The following is a 21,048-nucleotide window of genomic DNA, read 5'->3' as shown; positions in this document are numbered from 1 at the left end:
TGGCAGGACGAATGAGCCGGTAGCTCCACCCTTGAGCAGGCAGGTTCCAGGCTGGGGGAAGGGAGGCCACAATCTTTAAGGGATTTACTTGTTTTCTCTTAAAGTGCCTCTATCCGTTTGATTGTATTTTCCTATATTTCTTTCATGGATTTATTCACTTCCTCTTTAAATTCCTCTCTCATCTTAAAAAGTTTGGATTTAAGGTCATTTTCTTGTGTTTTGGTTGTGTTCAGATATCCAGGGCTTGCTGTAGTGGAGTGAGGTGTCATATTTCCCTGGTTTTTGTTGGTTGTGTTCTTTTGAAGACTTTTAGCCATTTGGGTGGCTTTTGTCCCTGATTGTTCCTATTGTAGTAGGTATTAGAGGGAGGTCTAATCTCCATGACCCTGGTGTGGCAATCCTCTGATGTAAATCTCTGTGCTGAACAGCTCCAGATCAGCAGGTCTGATGAAGGTGGTCTAGAGTTACTGGGATAATAGCAGTTTAGCTGGGATAGAAGGCTGCTCAGGGCGGCTGGGGGCACTCCAGAAGACTCAGCAAGTGAGGGATATTGATGCAGGAAAGGAACCTAACCTGTATGCTTCTGGAGCAGCAAGTCTGATGAAGGTAGGCAGTGAGGTAGCAGGATAATAGAGGTCTACACAGATAGTAGGTAGCTCAGGGAGGCTGGGGGTACCCCAGAGTACTCAGTGGGCCATATTACTATTCTAAAAGTATTTTTTGTTACTTGATTTCCATTGAGTTTTTTATTTATTGTGTTTTCACATACTCTTGCAACTGTTGCAGGCCCTTAGGAAATTAAGTAAGAATGCATGTATTTATCTATAAAAGCCATTCTGCTTAAGGTTGTGTCAAGAGATTGAAGCATAGCTGTAAATATTGCTCAGATTTGTAAGCATAAGACTTCAGGCAGGATTTTGAGAACCTCAGTAAAATACACAGAGAGTCTTGGGTACTTGCAACATCAGGACTGGGCAGGTATTTACAGGCAGAACCCTGTATCTCATTGTCAACCTATTCTAAATATCAAAAAATAAATATGAAAGGAAATTGAAAGACAGTCATATGTATCAGACCTCACATGTCTATATGAAATCTATATACTACCCACATTCACATTCACATATAGAGACACTAACATGTATTCCAGACATATAGACAAAATATACATCACATATACAGCATAAAATGAAAATAAAAAAATAAAAATAAAAATCTGGAGAAGAAAGGAAGGAATGGAAGAGAGCATAGAGATGGAAAAAGATGAAAAAGAATGAGAAAAGGGAAATAGAGGAGGGTGAAAGGGACAAAGAAAATAAAAGGGTGGAGGGAAAAAGGAAGGAAGGAAAACAACAAATAATTTAGTTTTGAGGAATGATCCCATGTCTGGTATACAATAACAACATAAAACAAAAACAATAATTATGTCTAAGTTGTCACATTTTCACAGTCATGAAGGTTCACTTACATTCCTGTGCAGAAACACTTTGTATCCATGGAAGTATACAAAGTTTGCATTGTTGAGCATCCTCCAATCTGTGTTTATTAGTTACATTCCTAATGCTGTGACCAAACACAATGTTCAAGGCAATTTACAAAAGAAGTGTTTAATTGGGATTTTTATTTCAGAGGTGTAAGGTCCATAATGGTTAGGAAAATATTGTGGCTGGGCTTCCAACCTCCCCATGGCTCTCTGCAATGTCTTCCTAGCTGCTAGTAGGATGGTCCAGTAAATCCTAGTTATCGCATTCAACATCTATCTACTCCAAAATCCCAGAGTTTACAGATTGATTTAAAAGCAATGTTGGCAAGCCTTCCACAGGAAGAGCCCACTCCCTGGTAGCACTTTCCTTCTTAGTTACTTTTTTATAACTGTGTCAAAACACTGTAACCATGAAAATATCCAAAATAATACATTTAATTGGGCTTACACTTGCAGAGGGTTAAAGTTTTTGGTAGGTTACAACGTGGAAACAGGAACAGTTGAGAAGTCACATTTGTATCTAGAAGAAGGAGCTAGAGAGGACACTGGGAATGACTCTGTCTTTTGAAACCTAAAAACCTATGATTGGTGCCATACTCCTTCAACAAAGTTGCACTTCCTTTTCCTTCCAAAAGAGTTCAACCAAATGGAGAATGAATATTCAAGTATTTGTGACTAGGGGGGAATTTTTAATTCAAAAATGTACTTCTACAACTCTATAGTTCTGTTTCACAGAATTTGTCCTGCCTTTACAGACATTTTGCAACAAAATATCTCTGTGGGTCCCCAGTCTGCTCTTAGAATTTTTTTACATATCCTTACCTTACTCTTATTTCCCCATCAATTCATCAGAAGTAAGAGCAGTGAAGTCCTAATTCAAACACTTGAAAGTGGTCTTGCAATCTATGAATACAACATGTGATTAATAAACATAGATGATTGTGTTCTTTTTTATTAGATTTTTTTATTTACATTTCAAATGCTATCCCAAAAGTTCCCTATACCCTCCCCCACCACCCTGCCCGCCCACCCACTCCCACTTCTTGGCCCTGGCATTCTTCTGTACTGGGGCATATAAAGTTTGCAAGACCAAGGGGCCTCTCTTCCCAATGATGGCCAGCTAGACCATCTTCTGCTATATATGCAGCTAGAGACACGAGCTCTAGGGGTACTGGTTAGTTCATATTGTTGTTCCACCTATAGGGTTGCAGACCCCTTCAGCTCCTTGGATGCTTTCTCTAGCTCCTCCATTGGGGGCCCTGTGTTCCATAAAAATATGGAACGCTTCACAAATTTGCGTGTCATCCTTGTGCAGGGGCCATGCTAATGTTCTCTGTATCGTTCCAATTTTAGTATATGTGCTGCCAAAGTGAGCACAATTGTGTTCTTGAAATAGTGATTTTGTAAAATGAGTTAGTCAGAGATCAAGGAAAATCATTGGGGTTGGTCATACCATACTGTTAATGACAACCCTGACCAAATGCCTAAAATGTTATGAATATCTGTTTACTTTATGGATAGTGGATTCATTGTTTAAATAATGATCAAAGATGACATCTTGCCAACTGAGGTGATTTTTGTGACGGAACCCTGTGACCCTCAGATTAAACAACCTCATGAACTCAAAAAAAATATATATATATATTTCTAGTGGTTCTCAAAGTTTTTTGTTTGTTTGTTCTGGTATATGAAATCCCTTTCTTTCCTTTTAAATTGGGATTATATATGAAATTTTTATTTTATGTGCATATGTGGGCTCCATCTCACGTCACTGCTTGGGGATGGAGTTTAGGGGAGAGTTTCCAGGGGTCAGGTATCTCCTGCCAGTGCGTGAGATGCACAATCCAGCTTCAGCTTGTCAGACTGGATGGCAGATGCATTTACTAAATGAACCATCTCTGCAACTCCATAGCTATTTTTCTTCAATTACAATAACCAAGAATAGACTGACTTATAGAAGTCAAAATAAGAGAGCTGATGAGATTTCCTTTATTTAAAACTATTATTTAAGAAAAAAGTGATGCACACAAACATTAAAGCATTAAAATGATGGAAGAGGATAGGGCTTACCTAGGATTCCAACATCTTTATGCTATTTCAAAGTCTAGTTTGGGCCAAGAAATGCTCTTCTAAATCCTTTCAGAATTCTTTACATTATAAATGGAAGTTGAATATATTTTTAATACTCCTTCTGAATTACTACAAAGATAGAACTTTTCCTCTTTATTAAGTATCTTGTGATAACTCTACACAGGTAACTGAATTATTTATATTTTTGAAAAATAAAACAATTTTAAGACATTAAAAATTATATTGATGATTACACCAGAAGATAAGAAGTTCTCTCCAGCTTTTGGATTGTAGGATTACTACTACAAAATAACCCTTCTACTAAAAGCTATCTACAGGCTAAATGTAATAACCATCAAAACATATCAAACACAATTTTTCACAAAATTTAAAAAAAAGGTTCAACTTCATATGGAACCACAGAAATATATAAAGACACATATATACATATACACAGATACACACAAATATACACAAACACACACAATAGCTCAAAAATCATAAATAATAAAAATGACTGGAAGTATCACCATCACAGACTTCAAACTATAGGAATGAAAACAGCATGCCACGCTACTGCCAGCAAGTGGCAGACCACATGGCTCCAGCTGGGTGATCTCAACTTGGCTGTCTCTCTGGGCCAGAGCTCCTGAGTTTCTTGGCAAATTATTGCCATGCCAGCCCAACACAATGACCCGGTGGTCAGCCACCCCACCACCCATCAACCCAAGAGAAACAAAATTCTTGAACATTATAATTAACCAGATTTATGTATCAATAAATTCTCAATTTACAAGATGCCAAAACAGTAATTTCAGAGCCAATTAATAATAATAAAAGCTGCCCACCTAGATTAGACAAATATCCCAATCATTCTATTCTTTAATATCATAACTACCTTTGGCTAATTAAAGCCATGCTGGTTCAGGTTCTTCTTCCTGTTCGTCTACTTCCATCTTGGCCTCTCCCCCTCTCCCTTAGATGCTCTCTGTCCCTATAACTCTTAGGTCTGCCTCTTTTTTCCCTGTCCAATCACAGAGCTCTTGCTGCTCTTATATTTTAGTCTGATTGGACAGGGAAAATCCTATCACATACCACCCTTTCTGTTTAAATAAAAAAAAAATAAAACTTTTCTTTCAAAATATAAATTGAGCAAAACTATTACCATTTTGTAGTTTATAAGGTACAAGATAGACCTAACACCCATTCCATCATTTATGTCAATTAAATAGAACCTCTGTCATCTATCCTAACTTAAAGATTTATAATTTTATGCCAGACTTATGTTCTGGCTTTAGAGTGTAAGCCATCTGAAAATCCTCTTCTCAACTCTGTTCTCTCAAAGTAAATAGCCTAGGTTGGCTATGAGACTATATAGTTAGAAATCCAAGAATGACTAATATTACCTGACAATATAAAAAGCACAAAATATAGCTTCCAAAATTTAATGAATTTATAGAGATCGCTGAACACCTGGACAGTCGTAGCATTGGTCTTCTGCCTTCTGGTCCAGGATCATTTGACAGACCTCAGAGAAATAGAAAATTAAGGACTAGCCCATTCTGTCTCAGCAGAACTAAGCTTTCCTAACCTGTAAATTTTGTCCCATTTCTGGACAGTATTATGTCTGTAGATGAGATGAGGTATTTCTTTCCTAGTGGCTGTCTTGTCACTACTGGAGCAACTCCACTTAAAAAAATTAATTTGGTATTTCACAGAAAACAGAGAATAGTTCTATCTCAAGACCCAGTTATACTACTCCTGGGTATTATACCCAAAACATGCTCCCCCCACTCCCCACCCAAAAAAAAAAAATCCAATAGAAAAGCATTAGTCCCTAACACTATTAATGATACTTTGCTATGCTTTCAGACAGGAGCAAGTTGTTCTCTGAGAGGCTCCACCCATCAGCTGATTCAGACAAATATAGTCACTTGTATCCAAACAGTAGATGGAGATTGGGAATTCTTATGAAAGAATAGGAGGCAGGATTGCAGGTCCCAAAGCGGATAGGAACTCCACAGGAAGACGAAAAGACTCAAATAACCTGGACCCTTGGGGCTCTCAGAGTCTGAACCACCAACCAAAGAACAGACAGGGGACAGACCTAGGCCTACCAGCACATATGCATCAGATGTACACGTTTGTCTACATATGGGTCTGGAACAACTCGAACGAGGGGTATCCCAAAACCTGTTGCTGGCACATGAGATAGGTTCTCCCAGCTTGGCTTCCTTGCCTAGAATCAGTGGGAAGAGGATATGTCTAGCCTCAAAGACTTGATGAGCTGGGCATGGGGGTGAGGGTGGGGGAGCAATCAGGGACGGGGTCAGTGAGAGGGATGTATAGTAAATAAGTAAATTTAAAAAAAATAATTGATATAGAAATAATATTACCATCACTGTGCACTGGCATGTCTGCTCCATCACAGTAACTTGGCTGTTCCAGAGAAGAATTTGATGAAACTCAATCTGAAGTATTTTCTGGAGCAGGAGAGTCCTCCAGTGGTGAGAAAGCCCAATATTCTGTCCAAGTGGTTTTCTTATCTAATATCTCCACCCCAGTCTGATTTCACCATATTCCTTTTTTTATATCATACCCAATATCAATGTAGATTCCTGATTTTCTCATTTCTTTTCATGGTATGTTATTTCTTTGTTTTATAAATCTTTCTTCATAACCTCTCGTCATTCTTGGAACATAGACAGGCCTGGTTTATAGTATCTCTCTGATTCAGCTTTCTGAAAGAAGAGGCTGTTTTATAGACTATGACTGCACAACTTTACTTTTCTGAATAGAGTCTATATTTAACCAAAACTTTCACCCCTTCCCCTAACTTTTTGTTGTCCCTACTATGTCCTTTCTATGTAATTCACATATTTTCTATAAGTAACATTGTATTAATCACTAGTCCCTCAGTGATTTGCAACTGATTCTTCAACTCCTTTTTTCTTACTTATACCCAGCCAAAAAATCTTACATATAAGTACAGAGACAAGTATGTCCTACTCTCTAAAACAAGCCAAAAAATCTTACATATAAGTACAGAGAGAGTACGTCCTACTCTCTTAAACAATTGGTACATAAAGAATGTCTAATGACTGTTTCATAGCCAACAACTACTATATGGTAATAGAGATCTTACAGATGAATATTAACTGGTGTTGAAAATACTGATCACATCTCTGAGGATGGCTGAGGGGAGAGCTCAGAGCCCTGCATACAAGTCTGACAATGGAAATTACCACCTCAACCCCACTAACACCTTGTCTTTCTTTAACACTAGAAATGTTCCCAATGAAGGGAGGAAAACTTTACTATATTAAAGCAACAACAAAACTTCACCACTGATGTAAACACAGATGGGCAAGTCCCATTTCTAAAACACAAGAAACCAGGAAAACCCAAATCAATTCCCCTTCAATAATTACTAAGCTCATAATAACCCCAAATAAGAGAAACAAGCATAACTCAAGTTAAAATTTTTTTTAAAAATCACTGTAAGTATGTTCAAAGAATTCATATAACACAAGCATATCTTGTAGTGGTTGACCTGATGCTGCTTGTATTCTAATGCTAATATTGGCTCCCCAAGACTGATTGCTCCAGAGACGTAGACATAAACACTAAGTGACACCATTCCCAAATTACTTCTAATTGGTAAATAAGGAGGCCAACAGCTCATAGCTGGGGAGAAGAGACATTAGTGTGGTCTTGGTTTCATGATGTTGGAGTTGGAGGAGAACCATTAGGAAAGAAGTTTCAGGAGGAGAGAGAAGAAGCCAATGTAGGTTAGGAGGGCTACCATGAGAGCTGTCCAATTGGTGTAAAGAGCAACCAAGGTGAAACATAGTGAGGAGTAAACAATAACTCAGTGTTGTCTATAGGAAGGTCAAGTCTAACTGCATAGAGCGTAGGCAACACTGCCCAGCTCTTGTACTTTTAAGGCTTATTGTAAATGTAAAGGATGTGTGTTGTTTTTCTTTGAGAACTAACTAACCATAGAAACTCCCAGGACAGGATGAAATGATTTCTACAACAATATCTTCTAAATTAATCCCAAGAAAACACCAAATGCAGAAAGAAGTAAGGAAACTGATTTAAGCTATTAAAATAGTTTGATTCTTTAAAAATAAATAAATAGAGTTTAATTTAAAAGATAGAGATACAAAAGAGAATCAAAAGTGAATGATGACAGAAATGAAAATTTCATTAAGTTATACATAATATTCAGTAGAAAACCTCACAGAATGGATCATGTAGAAAACAGACAATGGCGTCAGGAAGACAAGAGAGAGGAAAAGAATGATTTAGTTATGGTTAGTAATCTATTTGATAGAGGGTGAACATGACTAGAAAAGGATTTTGGGGGGGTTGTTTGTTTGATTTTTGGGGGTTTATTTTTTGTTTTGGGGGGTTTTGTTTGTTTGATTTTGGGGGGTTTATTTTTTGTTTTGGGGGTTTTTTGTTTGTTTGTTTTGTTTTTTGTTTTTGGAGATCAGAAACAAAGTCTTTGAGTTTCATCATACAATGAGAAGAATTTCATTCATGTCAAAATCATATATATTGTTCCCAATAAAAACAAACTCAAACTTCCCAAATCTAAGGAAAGAGATGTCCTTTCTAATACAAAAATACAGGAAGAACATATCATAGAAAAAAAAACAAAAAAGAACCTTCCCATTCCATATTAAAATTAAAACAGGCAGCACAGCAATTCCTCTCTTGGGCATAGACCCAGAAGACGTTCCAACTGGTAATAAGAACACATGCTCCACTATGTTCATAGCAGCCTTATTTATAATAGCCAGAAGCTGGAAAGAACCCAGATGTCCCTCAACAAAGGAATGGATACGGAAAATGTGGTACATTTACACAGTGGAGTACTACTCAGCTATTAAAAACAATGAATTTATGAAATTCTCGCTATTGGTTTCAAGACAAAGTCTCATATAACCCAGGCTGACTGCAAACTCAAGAGGTACTTAGAATTGCTTCCCTTTCAGTGGTTCTCAAACTTCATAATGCTGGGACAATATTTCCACATGTTGGGGTGACTCCAGCCATAAAATTATGGTATTGGTATTTCATGACTGATTTTGTGAATGTTATGATCATAATATAAACATCTGATATACAGGATAAGTGACTCCTGTGACAGGGTCTTTCTACACTCAAAGGGGTGGTGACCCACAGATTGAGAACCAGTGCTCCAACTGATAATCTCCCCATCACTACCTGTCAATAATAAAAGTCCTGTCCTAGGAGAGATCCCAGAGGCCACAATATCAACATGGCAAGAAATGAGAAAGTGGGTGCATACAGTTGGACTTGTAAGTAAAGGAAGCCCAACATGGGACCCAAGCAAGCCATGGTCTGTCACTGGATGTGAAGCATGGAAGGGTCGAGGTACTGGATGAGATGGCAGGATCTCAGGAGTAAGGGAGAGGGGACCCCCAATTCTCAGGATGTGGTTATCAGTGTGGACCATGATCCTTGCAGTTTTCCCTGTGACCTGCATCCTGGACACAATGTGCAACTCTCTAAGGGGTGTCATATCAGGGGAAGAGGCAAAGATTCAAGAGAGATGCTGAGATGGATCGCTGGGAGTAAGGCCTGTATTAAAAGTGTCAGTAACTCCATGAGCAGACAGAGAATGGCACAGTCATGATCTCAGGACCAGAGACACACAGGATGACCTGTGTTCCAGGAGATAGTATCAGAGCACACATAAGGGTTATCTTCTTATATCTATCCAAGAATGGTGATGTTTTACAGCAGAATCCTACAGCCATGCACTTTGATTACCAGGGAGGAGACATGGAAGGGGGTTGTATGCAGGGTGTGTGGTCATCAATACTTTGATGTAAACTCACCTCCCTGGTGAGATATCATGGTCTGTTAGCTGGAGACTAAGAGATAATGTCTCACCAGGAGCCTGTGGGTGAGCCTGAGAGGCAGAGCACAATTCTCCAGAGTCAGTTTTCTCTGTATATCATTTGGATTCCCAGGAATCACACCCAGGTCTGCTGACCCATGTCCATATCTTCCTTTGCTTCTTCACCCAGCTTTGACCTCTTGACACATGTCTGCCTTCTCTGCCCTGCACTCACCACATGTCCCTTTTGCCTCCCTGAGAACTAACTCTCTAAGAGGAAATTAGCTGTTCTCTCTCTCTCTCTCTCTCTCTCTCTCTCTCTCTCTCTCTCTCTCTCTCAGTGCAGGCTGCTGCATCCTGCAGATTCACCCTCATGGTTTCAGGGTGCTGCTCTCCCTCCCTTCAGTTGCTGCTAATGTTATTGGAGGCCTGAGCCTACCTGAAAGCCAAGAGCTGCATTTTCACTTCTTCATTATTGACATTCCATTACACAGCACTATCTACTCATCTCTGCCCTTGTCCTGTACCTTCTAGTCACCCTGGCTTTAAATCTGCTCTGAACCCCATTTACATGGGCTCTTGTTTTGTGGATACAAGGTCTTGTGGACCCCAGGTTGCCCTTCAGCTTGCTATGTAACTGTAGATGGCCTTGAACTCCTGATGCTCCTCTCTGCCCTTCCCCAGTGCTGGGATGCAGGTGTCCTTCACTGTGTTCCCATTTTTGTTTCTTAGAATGCTTATGAGTATTAGAAGAGAAATCATTCATCTTTACAAACTGCAATTTGGAATCAAATAGAGATTGCATTGAACTTTTAGGTTGTGTATGTGTGTGTGTGAATGTGCATGTGCGTGCGCGGTAAAGACTTTATTCTTTGAATATCTTTACACATTTTACTATTTACTTAATTTTAAATGTATGTTTGGCAGTATGTGTGTATGTATGTATACATGTGTATCTGGATGTGTGCACACACTTGTGAATGGTAGATCACAACCTTGGACATTGAGAGCATCACAACATAGTCATGAGACAGCTCTGTCTTTGGATAACACTGGCAGCACAGTGTCCCAGGGATCCTAGTGAGTCAGCCTGTCCAAGCATCTGACAGCTCTTTATGTGCTTGCTGGGGATGAAACTCATGTCCCAGTGCTTGTGGAGCAAACATTTCAGCTGAGCCACCTCTAGGCTGTTTGTAACTTTGCTCTGTAGTGTTTTCTTTTAGTGTCCAAAACTTTAACCTCCATCAGCTTTTAGGCCTTTGCCTATACACTGCCCTTTCATCTGTGGGTCTATTACACACCTGCTCTTAATTTCCATTTTGATCACACATGCTCAACTCAAAAAAGTATCTCTTTTCATTAGGTATCACTTCCTGTGAGGAGTTGTCCCTGAAACCTGGACTACCCTCACACCTTATTTAGCAGCCACAGCTCTTTCCAAATGAGCACTCAGCCCCTGAAGCTCCTGTGTGCATCCATGAACTCCTTAGGAGCAGGCTCTGTGTTCATCTGCATCAGATCCTCTAATTTCCAGCTGGTCGGGAAGGACAGCAGGCTCCAGGAATGCAGTCCTTGTGGAGTTTCCCTCCTCCTGTTCTCTGTACTCTTCCCTGCACAAGCCTTCCCTTCTCCATCTCCCAAAGCTGAGAACACTCCCAGTGGGGAAGCTCGGCTGAGGCCTGTCCTGGACCACTTACTCTGCTTCCACCACAGGGAGATCATCCATCTGTAAATGGGGATTATGACCACAGCCTTGGCTACTATCATCATCCCTACCATGGCTTTCAGGGTCAGCAGTGGAGGAATCCTCTGGCCCGCTGTGTCCTCCAGACCAGCTGTGGTGACTGCAGAGATGATGATGGAGGGGTTCCTCATGGTGGTACTGAGTGCTGTGGAGAGATGAGAAGTGAGCAGACCTTCCCTGGACGAGGGAGAGATGGGTGGGTGTCACATCTTGTCTTTTTTGTGGGTGTGGGGTGGGGAACAGCTGTCATACAGAGAGAGGAACAAATGCTTAAGGCTGAACTCTAGGAGAGCAAGCTCAAATGCATGTTCTCCAAATGTCTTGCTATATGTCTTCAGATTATCATTTGTTCACAGATAACTAAGTCATACAAATACAGTTGCTTCTGTCATAAATGTAAGTAACAGGCAGAGATGTTTCAGTCCATAAAGTGTTTGCTGTTCAGACAGTAGAACACAAGATTGATCCCTAGTATCCATATGAAGAACCCAGATGAAATTGGTGAGCATGGCCTTTAATCTTAGAGGCAGAGACAGGCAGATGTCTGTGAGTTCAATGCCAAACTGCTGTATATATTGAGTTAACACTTAACAGGGCTGCATGATTCTAATCCCAGTTCTGAAAAGGTGAATACAGGTAGATTGCTAGCACTCACTGGCCATACAACCTGATCTCCAGAAGTCAGTCAGAGAACTGGACTCAAAAGCTAAAATGGTAAAATTTCAGGATGCTCTCTTACCTCCTCCAACACGAGAATCAGTAAACACGCATACACAGACACACACACAAAGAAAGTTACACTGACACACCCACATGTGCATACACACTGAATATATAAAATGTTATAGCATAAAAGAATATCATTTTCCAGCACGCGAGAGGCAGAGGCAGGCGGATTTCTGAGTTCGAAGCCAGCCTGGTCTACAGAGTGAGTTCCAGGACAGCCAGGGCTACACAGAGAAACCCTGTCTCGGAAAAAAAAAAAAAAAAAAGAATAGCATTTTATCTGTACGATTATAGCTCAGTACGGGGCAAAATAGAATAACTTCCTCTACAAATATCAGTACAATTAATTTCCAGAACCTTTACCAACTGAAAACTCTAGAATCATGAGACATCTTTTTTCTCTTTCTTCCCTGAGACCTGGAAGCTGTTGTTTGTCATTACATCAAGTCAAAATAGTAGCTATAGACTGCACACAAAACAATCCTGAGGGCATACTCTCACTGGTTGACTTACTACTATCAAGATCCATTGCTGGGCATGGTGGCACATGCCTCTAATCTTGGCACTTGGGATGCAGAGGCAGGCATATTTCTGTGACTTTAAGGCCATGCTGGTCCACATAGGGAGGTCCAGGACAACCAGGACTATAGTGAGACCCTGTTACCTAAAAAAGAACATAAACAAAGAAGATCCACAGAGCAATGTCATGATCAACAACAAAGTACAATGAGTCCCCCAGGTCCTATAGGGCCATGTGATAGAAAGGGACAGTAATGACCACAGAGTAACAAGACTGATTCTCCAGGTCTCATGTGTGTGAGACTCTAATTACTTATGCATTAGAGGAGCTTCAGAGATCAGAAGACAGGACAGTCACATTGTGAAAATGGGGACAGTATTACCGAAGAGCCTGTGATCTTGTGTGGGAAAGGTGAGGGCACTGAAAGAGACAGGGGGGTAGGGAAACAGAGAGGAGACAAGATGGTGGATAGGGAGACATGACAGATGTGTCCTGGGGAGCTAGGAGGGGAAATGAGGGACTGTGGTGACAGCTGGCAGTTTACAGTTGGCCCATAGGGTATCAAGAATACCCAATGGCATCTGTTTGTTCTGTGCTTAGGTTGGACCTGTGCAGAGATGCTGCATACAGGAACCAATTGGAGCCCTGCTACAGGACCAAGAGAGTCAGCTACATCCTGGAAAAAGTTCACCCACCTTGGGGTAATGGGATGAAAGTAGGAAGGATTATAGTGTTAGAGTTGGAACAAAAAAGGTGTGAGCTATGGGGTAGGGCACATGCTGAAGTCAAGAATCCAGTGCAGTTCTGTCTGAGTAGAGAATGACAGACCACAGCAAAGGACACAGCCAATACTTGTCACAACTACAAGGAAAAATACTGTTGTCATAGGTGTGGGCAGGGCCAAGGAGAAGGAATATGAAACAGAGTTCAGAGTTGTGGGGTCTGAGGTAACATCTAGGGGATAAGAATCCACAGGTATTGAAGCCTGAGCCATAATGGCTCACCATGGGTGATAGAAAGTTGGGTCCCAACAATTGACTGCCAACTCTTCACACCTTCTGTTATGCTCAGCCAGACTTTACAAAATATGTGGCCTGGTCAGTCTCCTTCAAGTTCAGGATTTTGAGGATTCCAGATGTCTGACACTGTGTCCAGTTCAGGATGAGCAGGTCCTTGAAGTGCTTATGAATGAAAGGCAGGGTGGAATTATAGATGAATTTCCCATGTAAGTGCTTCCATCTCCAGAGTATCCTCACCTGCCAATCCTTGGCCAACTCCCAGGGGAACTAGAAGGAGAAGTGGAATTTGAAAGAGTCACCCTGGACTCCAGATGGGAGAACTGGTATGTTGATCCCATAATCATTTTCTCTGTTGGATCCTGCAAAGTTCCCTGGGAAGGATGGGGAGAATCTAAAGCTACTGCAAGGATGGAAAGAACAACCCAGAGCATCCTGAGCCTTCATCCACAGACAGGAGTGGGACATAGGACAGGACTGTCCCTATGGCTGGTGGGACAGCAAACAGAGTTAAGGGTTGGAATGGGCTCTCTCTGAGGGATGAGCTCTCTTGAGGCAGAGAGGACAAGCTGGCTCCTCTAGCAGACAACTGTCCACATGACAGCCCACCCTTGCCAGCCCCACTGTCCCCTTCTGTGGTTCAGTCCCTGCTAATGAGGTCCCCACCACTCACCAGCATGTAGACAGGCTGTTGACAGCAGAAGAAGCAGGATCCAAGCCATGGCCAGAGTCCCTCCAGGAAGTTAGACCAGCAGAGCCATAAGGCTAGAGAAGAGACACCGTGGAAGGATTCTGAGGTGTTTTTGAGTCAAGAGAGAATCAGGATAAAGTGACACACATGCCCCCAAGGTCTTCTCATTTGGAGGGCTAAGTGGGTGCATTACCTCCACATTTCCACCTCCTTGTGGCCAGCAACTTCCTTTAATGTTCTGGCTTCTTCTTCCTCATGTTGCAGAAGATCCTGCCTTGTAGTTACTGACATGATGGCTGTGTCTTGAGCCCAGCCCCCATTTTTGTTAGTGATTTATGACCTTATCATGCCCTCCTCTCTCCTCTCTTCCACTTTGACCTCCTCTCTGCCCAGATATATATATCTATATATATCTTTACCGACTCCCTCTCTCTTCCTCCTTATCTCTACCTTCCTTCCCCTCTCTCTTATCCTTGCTAGTTCTCTGTGCAGCTCAGGCTTACTTTCAACCCAAGGAAGAGGCTGTCTGGATATCACATACCCTTTCAGGGAGAAAAAAAGCTGACCCATGTCTTTAACAAGCTGAGCCCCATGCTGAGGAAGCTGGTCCCAGAGTGGAAGTCTAGAACTGGGTCCCTTATTCTACTCTTTGCCCTATTCCTATTCTTCAGTAACCCTTCATAGTCCTCAGGCTGAACCCTAGCTGTGACCATTCCTGAACCTTCTTTGGACTAAGTGGACAAAGAAGGCTCAGAGCAGCCATGTGTCACTCACAATATATTACTTGAAACACTTCTGAGAAAGGACACAGCTAGACTGTAACTAGGGTGGAGACCTGAGAGGTAGGGAGCCTAAGGAGCGGTTCTATGAGAGAGTCACCCTACCATTCCCATGATGAGGTGCCACCACCTAGCTGAGGGGGTGGGCAGACATGACTTTATCAGAGGAGTGGTATCATTCTTCCTGAGTGACATGCAAAATCAACTTCCCATTTTCATAGCTTTCCTGGCATTGATTGCCTGTCCATGCTTCCCTGCAGCTGGCTATGCAGCCTGCCTTCTCTCTCATACCTGCAACCACCACAGTCCCCATGTTCTACATCCACTCCAGCGAAGTCTGCTTGGTAGGCCTAAAAACCTGGAAGCAGTCACAAGGCAAAGAGTCTCACAGAAACAGCCTCCTGGAACCTTGGCATTCCCATAGCCCATATACTCAAAACATGTCCCCACATTAGTCTGGTGCATGGATCCATGTGCTCTCTTTCAGTATTGTTTTATTATAAGTGCCTTTAAGGGTTGATTTTGACATATAGCTAATCCTTCACCAATGTTCCTATGTCCTAGGCAGTCCTTGAAGCTGACCCTGAGCTTGGAATTCAGTAAGAATGTTACCTATTCAGTAACACTCAAATTTACTTCTAGTAGAGACAGTGAAAATTATCAGGCATTACTATTTACTTGGACAGAGCTAGAAAAGCTCAGGGCTAGTCTGCATAGTCATTACTTAGGACACTAGCCAAGTCACACCCAAACATAGGAATACACAATGGCCTAGGAAATAGGTGGGTTGTAGTATTATTCATGAAAGGGTTAGTAGAAGGGAATTCCCCTGGTGCAGGTTTTTACTAAATAATCAGGTATTTACTAAAGAACCCCAGGTGGTGGGTTTAACAATAGACTAGCTTGCATCGGAGCATTCACCTGGCTCCTGTGTTTAGCTGGTCTTTTTAATTAAAGGTTGTTCCTACTCTCAGTGCTAAACATGGCCTGGCTCCCACCATCTTTTTTATGCATGCATTCTTTTTGTTTTGTGTCAATGTAACTTGGCAGATGTGTTCACCTGGCTTTTTTGTTTTTCTTCTGTATTAAAAGTCTGGTCTCATTTGGACAAAATACATTCAGATTCAGCTCTCCCTTGTGTTTGTATCTGTTTGTCAATTCTCGCTGACCCTTGTTCACCTGCAACCAGAAACCTGTTTCTTACAGATCAGGGACCCAGTAGAGGTTCGTCTGTAGCACCCATGGTCCTCAAATCCCTTAACTCTAGCCAGGCTGTACATGTTCTGCTGACACACTAAGTCCACTGTACTCTAAGAACCCAAAGGCACAGAATCTTTGGGATAAATTAGTTTGAATGGGAAGTTCAGTTAGAAGAGGGGGCAGGTGAACCATTTCCTTTGTCAGTAGGATCTTTTCTTTTTTTAATGGGGGGTCTCGAAAGGCTCAGGCTATGTAGCTGAAGGTGACCAGAAACACCCAATTTCCCCACATGTTGGGATTATGAGCATGCACAACCCCTCCCCAGGACCATGTGTCAGCTGAGCTACACCTCAACTCCAAGCAGAGTCTTCAGGAGATGCCCTCCTAGCCCAGGGATAGCCATGTCTAGTTTCCACCTGGCTTTTCCCTACCATCTATGGACTGTGAGAAGAAAATTGCCCGATTGTCAAGTCATCCCAATGCAAGCATGCAGGGGGTGCCATGGGCCAGATGCTGGTCCTTAGGAACAATTACAGGGCAGGCTCTGGGGGCTTCTACATCTATTCTTGGGCTCCGGCCTCACTGCTGCTACCATCTGTCTCCTTAAACCTAAGAATCACGCTTTTCTTTTCCTTTCAGTGCCCTGTACCAAGTCGAATCCCCAAAAGGATCTCCTGGGGTATGGCTTCTCTCAGGGACATTGGGAACTCAGCTTCCTTAACTGTTAATATTTCCCCAACCTGAAAGATAAGTCCTGGAAGTCACCTGCAGCCAAGGTAGTGTTATGGGAGAGGAGGGACTTTTTGGAACACAAAGGCCTGGGGATCAAAGACAGGGAAGCCTAAAGGAATAGCACCTGCTCCCAGAGTGTCCTGAGGCCATTCTTAGCCTTTTGCCCACACCAACAGCCCTGCCCTCAAAACAGATCATTAATCCACTCACTGATCTCATTCCCTTCCTGGCTTACACAGTCTTTTCGAACTGGAGCATCACAGGAGCCTCTATTCCTTACTCTCTTCTCTCCCCCAATCCAGCACCCTTGGCTTTCTCTCCACAAGACACAAAATAGTGGTTTTGGGGGGATGTGAATCTTATCATGTCCTTGTTTTGCTTATAAACAAAAAGAAACCACAAAGGACTTGCTGCAAAGCCTTGTATTCATTTTCAGGGACTGACTCCCTAAAACACCATAGCATGCACGGGTACATACAGAAGCCTGTGGAGCCACACAGAATAAAAATAAATACATGTGGGACAGAGATAGCAAAGAGATCATGGGTTTGTATTGATCTCGGAGAACCCTGGAGCATTGGCATATTTGGTTTTACTATGTTATTGGGTTCTTTTACCTCTACCTCCCTCCACTCTTCTTTATTCCACCCTTATCCCTTCAAACTCCAACACTAGATCTGAGAGAAAAGTTAGAGTGGAAAGGGCATGTGGAGCTCTATAGGCTATTTCCTGCTGATTGGGGTCATCTGGTTCCTTGGGGCAAGTTCAATCTTCCTCATTGATATGTTTTGTAATGTGCTGCCATGGTGTGGCAGAAGGGGATGTCTTGGTGAGCCCGTGCTGGTACCCTAAGGTACCAGCCGTAAGACAGATGTAATATTAAATGAAGTTTATTTGGGGTATGGGAATGGGCTGTGGAGAAGGGCATAGAGGAAGAGAAAGAAGGAAAGTGGAAGAAGAAGAGATCACGAGGAGAGGGGGTGAGGACGACAGAGAGAGAAAGAGATGGAAGGAAGGAGAGAGGGAGAGAGGGAGGGAGGAAGGGAGGGAGGGAGGGAGGGAGAGAGAGAGAGAGAGAGAGAGAGAGAGACTGACTCAGTCTTTTTATATGTTAGCCAGGCTCATACCTGCCTGCTGCTAGGTAATTGTTGGGCGGAGCCTAGAAAAAATGCTAACAACTGTCAGAATATCCAGTAGTCCAGCAGTCCAGTAAGAGCAAATACAACAGCAGTGGGGGCAGCAGCAGTGGGGATTTCCAGCTGCCACAGGTCCTCTCTGGGCTCTCCCATTCATTTCCTCTCTATCTGCACCTGGCAAAAATCATGTCCCGCTAGGAGCACAAGACAATCATAGTTAACATCTGTGGACAAACTTTAGCAGCCCCATATCCCACATCTGGGATTAAAACACAAACATATTCATATAACCTACCTGGGCTATTTTAGAAACTAAAGCTCTTACTATAGGACGTTTGGTTCTGAGCACTCACTTTAGGTAGCTTACAAATCACCTGCAACTTTGGCTCTAGGTCATCTGATGCTCTGGTACACCTGTACCATTCATGTGCACATACTTACAGAGAGACAGACACAACAACACTCATCTATACGGGCACATAATTTTAAAGAATTAAAAAGAAAAATAAGTGCATATAATAATAAAAAATAAAGATGCCTATAAATAGGGATCAAATCTTTGGAACCCAGATAAGCCTGTTCTGAAACTCTCCCCTGACAAAGCTCTCTGTTACTCAATCTAACATTTTCTGTCTGTCCTGGGATCAGATTAAAACAACACCCAGGACAGGTCCATTCAGGAAACATGGGACCCTCAGCTCTTACCTAAGAGACAGCTGGGAAAAACACTGAAATAATACAAGACAGGATTGTAAAAATGTATGAACACAGTCAGATGTAAAATGGAGCCACTCTTGTCAATGTGCCAAAAGTCAACAAAGCTGGAAGAAGCAGATGTGTTTCAGAACAGGCTATGGAGTGCTCACAAAAAGGGACCTATCATGCCTGCCCTCTGAAAGACCCAACAAACAGCTGAAAGAATCAGATGCAGATATTTGCACCCAACCAATGAACAGAAGCAGCTGTTGTTGAATTAGAGAAGGCCTGCAAAATTCAGACCCCTGTTGTTGAATTACAGAAGGCTGAAAGAAGCTGAGGAGAAGGGTGATCCTGTAGGAGGTCCAACAGTCTTAATATAACCTGGACCCCCAAGATCTCTCAGATACTGGAATACCAACCAGGCAGCATACACCAGCTGATATGAGGCCCCCAACACACATACAATAGAGGACTGCCGAGTCTGTGTTCATTCAGAGATGATGCACCTAACCCTCAAGAGACTGAAGGCTCCAGGGAGTTTAGAGGTCAGGTAGGGTAGAGGGGTGGGGACATCCACATGAAGACAGGTGGGTGAGAAGGAGATATGAGATGTGAAAGAGTTGGAGGATAGATGGGGGGGGGGATAAAATATGGTGTGTAAAAAAATAAATTAATAAAAAATAAAATATAGAAAAAATGTTATTTCATAAAATCTTGGAATCATTTATTCTTCGTGTATAGGTGTTTTGCCTGCATGTATGTCTGTGCACCCCATGTGCCTGGTACCGGTGAAGGTCAGAAGAGGGCACTGTATCTCCTGGAACTGGAGTTTCAGACAGTTGTCAGCTACCATGACAGTGCTGGAAATCGAACGTGGGTCCTCTGCAAGAGCAGCAAGCTCTCTCAACCTCTGAGCCATCTCTCTAGCCCTGATAGGAGCAGTTTTAATGACCAAGGAAAACTCAAGCTGATGTGTGGTGGAAAAGAAAAAACCCTCCCACCAGGTACCTCCACACAGAGGGCAGGCAAGTTTACTGTTTTTAGTAAAGAGAAAAACGGCTATTATTTTTTTTACTGACTCCAAATATATATTTCTAGGAGTGGTGTCCATGCCATAAGAAAAAATCAGATGAACACAAGTGTGATGTGTATGTTTTGAGCCTTCTTTTTCTGTTCTGTATTACAGAAACCCATACTTTGCTTGTTTAAGGTAATATTTATTTGCCTCAGCCATTGTCTGAAGAATCAGATTGCTTCATTTTTGTGCACTTTTTGTTCATCCACAAGGGTAAAAGGACAGTTTGTAGAAATCAATTCTCTCCTTCCACGATGTGGATCCCTGAGAATGAAGCTAGGGTTATCCAGCTTGGCAGCAAGCACCTTTTACCAACTGAGCCATCTTCTCTACCTCTGTTTTACTCCTTCCATCCACAACTATACCTTAGTTCTACAGAGTGTAACCAGATAGATCACTAGAGAGGGAAAGAATAGATAATAGACAAAGGAAAGCAACAATGGTAAATCTATGGAACACCAAGAAAAATCTTTGGTTTTGTTTTCTTTAGTTGTTTTAAAAAATCACACCCTTCCAGTCTGCACCAGCACTGGGTCACCTTGGGCGCAAAGTCGGCAGGCGGACACCCCCAAGGTCCCTAGAGGACAGCTTCTGAGACAGACCCCTTTTCGGGCTTCAGACATCTGGACAACTTCCCTGCAAGAGGAGAGGTGTCCACCTTTGCCTGAGCACCTGGTGAGCCATCTAGGTTCCCGGATCCCTCCGAAACTAATCTGTGCAGGTGAGAGTGTGGACTACAGAAGCTAACAGCTTCTGTGACAGGCCGAAGCAACACAGCTTCTGGGACAGATCCTGTTTCGGACCTTCATCTTCAGCCAGGAGGGAGGTCCAAACGCCAGATATCTGTGCACCTTCCCTATAAGAAAAGAGCTTGCCTGCAGAGAGTGCTCTGACCACTGAAACACAAAGGAGAGAGCTAGTCTCCCAGGTCTGCTGATAGAGGCTAACAGAATCACCTGAGGAACAATCTCAAACCAGAGACAAATATAACAACTAATTCCAGAGATTACCAGATGGCTAAAGGCAAACGTAAGAATCTTACTAACAGAAACCAAGACCACTCACCATCATCAGAACCCAGCACTCCCACCTCGCCCAGTCCTGGGCACCTCAACACACCCAAAAAGCTAGATTTAAAAGCATATCTCATGACAATGGTAGAGGACATCAAGAAGGACTTTAATAACTCACTTAAAGAAATACAGGAGAGACTGCATTAGTTAGGGAAGCAGAAACCGGCCTGAGTAGGGCCACAGGCCTCACCCGGCCGGATCAGCGCCAGGGTAGCGGGAGCGCAGG

General features: G+C 42.4%; 1 non-coding gene and 1 pseudogene across 1 annotated transcript; both read right to left on the bottom strand.

Moving 5' to 3' along the window:
* Nucleotides 1–2,346: 2,346 nt before the first annotated feature.
* On the bottom strand, nt 2,347–14,198 carry LOC115031133 (annotated as a pseudogene).
* On the bottom strand, nt 2,754–2,860 carry LOC115031265. The gene has a single exon (XR_003836864.1). It is a non-coding gene; the product is annotated as a U6 spliceosomal RNA (small nuclear RNA).
* Nucleotides 14,199–21,048: the final 6,850 nt, after the last annotated feature.

Source organism: Mus caroli, chromosome 5, assembly GCF_900094665.2.
Source record: "Mus caroli chromosome 5, CAROLI_EIJ_v1.1, whole genome shotgun sequence".
NCBI lineage: Eukaryota > Metazoa > Chordata > Mammalia > Rodentia > Muridae > Mus > Mus caroli.
The sequence above is the reverse complement of the archived record's forward strand: the minus strand, read 5'-3'. Positions and strand labels throughout refer to the sequence as shown.